This window comes from Nematolebias whitei, chromosome 1 (assembly GCF_014905685.2).
Source record: "Nematolebias whitei isolate Nwh7 chromosome 1, NemWhi1, whole genome shotgun sequence".
Taxonomy (NCBI): Eukaryota; Metazoa; Chordata; class Actinopteri; order Cyprinodontiformes; family Rivulidae; genus Nematolebias; species Nematolebias whitei.
Genome location: NC_056498.1, coordinates 90,836,008 through 90,839,559, shown reverse-complemented (window position 1 = coordinate 90,839,559; position 3,552 = coordinate 90,836,008).

The window sequence follows — 3,552 nt, the reverse complement described above, 5'->3', positions numbered from 1 at the left end:
TGTCATAGCTCTGCTCTCTGTCAGCTCCTCTGTCATGCTGCACACTCAGTAATCACTCAACTCATGTCACCTGTCACCGCTCATTATCCCACAGCTCCACCACCTGGTCCAGTCAGTACTTAAGCTCACTCATTCCTCTCAGTCTGGGCCAGATTCTCTATCCTGTCTCATCAGCAGTAGACTTTCCAGCATTCCATTGATTGACTCATCACGTTCATGACCCTTGCCTTGACCACGACCACGCTTTTGCCTCAGCCCTCGTCTGCTTTTGCTCATCTGATCAGGTACCGACTCATGCTCTTGTTTTTTGACTCTCTTTTTGGATCACGTACTGGATACTTCTGCTGAACAACTGACTTCACGGTATGAACTCTGCCTTTCCCTTCTGACTGTTTTTTTTGGATCACGGATTAAAGGTCAAGCTCATTCTGTATCACGGACTTATCCTTACCCCTGAATCTGATTCCCACAGATTCATTTCCCCAATTAGTCTCTTTCCCCCTGCATCTACTAACCTTTATCTTTTAGTTGCAAGCCTGTTGGACTCCGTTCCAGTGGACCTTAACATCAGTTCTACTTCTACTGGCAGCCCGCCACTACAACACTACCCAATCACGAACTACCAATCAGAAGATCGGAACCAGCCCAGAACCGGACCTACTCCAGAGTTTTACTTTATTTCACAATAAATCTTTTAACCCTCTCAGTGGTTGTTGTTGTTGTTGTTTGCGATCCGGCCTCTGGTTCATGACACTTTAGAGTAAAATACACTAAAAGAGCTTGGTAACTAGTATCTGTTAAGAAATAAGCACATAAAAAGTAACACTGCCATAGAAGCATTTACTTAAATATTCATGAATTGGGGTAAAACCTACAGAAAGGTACCCACATTTGAATACGTTGACTTATAACAGTACCTTTGTGTAAACCCAAAGCTAAAATAGTGTGAAAACTCGATGACAACTTGAATACAAATATTTACCTGTAAAATATCTGAAGCTTGCAACTGTTAACAGAAAGTGCTACACAGTGAAAAACATGACCGGTGTGTTAGAAAAAGACTTTGATCCTTATGGGATGAAGGGCTGTTTAGAATATGCGTTGAAGCTGCTGACAGCACCCTTACATCTATATAGACAGGAACAGGCGGACAACATGAACCCAAAAGAGTTAGTGGACAATCTGATGGAGGTTGCAGAGAGTGTTACCTCTACAAAAATTTCAATGTCAAACTATGAAAAGCTGGCTAAAATTGCAATTTTGCTGAAAGAATCATTCTATGCAGTTGAGAAAGCTGATTACCTTGCAATAAGGTTAGACAGTGAGAAAGAGGTGGTTCAGAAAATTGAAGAACACGTCCTTCAATTTGAGAGCAAAAACGAGGTCCTCTTGACAAAACATTATGAACAGATGTTTCACTTACAGCAAAATGCAAATGCAGAAATTGATTCGCTGAATAGCAAAATAGTTTCTTAATGCATCACTATCTGAAGCCAGGGATGCTAAAGAGCTGTTCAGTGAATACTTTGCATTAAGACGGGATCACGACGAGAAAATGTCAAGTTTCCCGCTGCAAAGGTGAAATAGATGTGCTTAAAAAGGATCTGCACAAAAGCAGAGTGGATAAAGAGGTATTTCTGGAAGAAGTTATGCGTTTACGAAGTGAATGTCAAACCTCCCAGGAACGCTTAAAAGCATGTGAGGAGAAGCTAAGAGCAGCAACAGATAAAAGTTCTGACGTGGGGCGAGGTGGTCTGGAATCCAGAAAAGACCTTGAACAGTGTCGGGATAATCCACCAAAACCTCCAAAAATCTTGTACAGACCTCCTGCTCGTAATCTACCCTCACCTAAAGTGGTAGGAACAGACCTGAACAGGTTTCCTCCACCAAACCTGCAACAGTGTGCTGTGATTGTGTTTGAAGTACGTTCTCATGCTAAGACGCCCATAGAGGTGTTTCCTGGTATAAAGGTTAAACCCCACTCCCTAGAAATGGAAGGACAGCGTGCGACACCACTTCCTCCTAAAACAGGCGAGAAAAGGCAGTATTTTAAAACTAACAAACCACGTGATGAAGGTGCACGCTGGGACAAAAAGGCTCCTCTTTCAGAGGATGAACGTGCTTATCGTATATGGGGCATGCGTAGGACGCAAAGATATGGGATCCAAGAGGACCCATATTATCAGGGGAAATCCGAAGAGGAACCCCCAAAAGACGTACCTAACCCTCCCCCACCTCGGACGAAACGAACCGAGGCGATAAAATCACAAAGGTCCCAGGAACAAAGCCCTACACCTCTGAGCTCGGAGGAGACAGAGAAAATACAAAGGTTTGTAGAAACTTTGAAAAACGCTGAAATGGGAATCTAACCAGGAGCACTATGTAGTGATGCGATCGCTACTAACTCTGAAGGCGCGAATGACAACATTACAGATGTCGGTGAAACACACCAAGACATTGCTGTTATTGCCTCCAACAACCCCTCATCGGACGAAGGGGGGATAAACTCACACACAAACGATGATGAGTCATCGCAAACTGAAAACTCAGAACCTGATTTTCATGATTTTGAACTAGGCATTCCAGTTCTGGGAGGACTCCCAGATAACCTGGTACCGAGTCAAGAAGCTGGGCCAGTATGTTTCACGAAACCATCACAGGCCATCGCTCTTTTCTCAACCAATGACGTCGACCAAGGACCACAAACCTATGGTGTCTTACCCATAGACAGGTCCGACGACTCAGAAAAGGATTCGTTGGAGCTCCCCATGGAGCAAGAACCCTCATCAGTCTCATCACAGATTGAACAGGTGGTCGCCCAAGACGACACACTGACATCTGATGAAGAAAGAGACAAACTTCGCCAAGTTCTTTTAAAATATGAAAAGTCATTTTCATCTGACCCAGACATCACCCAACTTCAGAAGTTGGATGATCCTGCAATTAACTCGATGATACTGTATCTGACTGACCCAGACAAATACACCCCATCGAAAGGTAAACTGGATTCCGATCCAGACCTAAAAGTCCTCTTTCAGCTGCGCAAACAGTTAAAACTACTCAAGGACAGCCTAACTTTAGCTCATGGAGCGACGTCCTCACCCGTGTTCGCGGTCTCCCATGACCGAAGGGGGGTGACGCCAGTTAGGATAATGCTACCAGATGCGATAACGTGAGCAAATCTGACATCCAGAGTGAGTGGCGCACCGAAACGTCGTTTCCTAGTTGCTTAATCACTGCTTTTGTCAATGTTGAAACGTTGTTTTACTGGTTGCTTAGTCACTGTTTTTGTCGATGTTGAGACATCGTTTAATTGGTTTTGGTATTGTTTTTGAACACCCCAGGCAAGAATGAATTTTGTTGTGTAGTTAAGTTAGAGACTAAGAGGCCTTTAACCATGCCAACATGCAGTTCATTCGTTAAATTGCAATCTTTGCGGAGTCAATGTATATTATTGCTACCTTAAGTACCATAATCTACATTGATCTCACAACGCTTAAGCCGAACCTACTCGAACAATTCTATTCGGGGGGATAGCTAATTCTTTTTGAT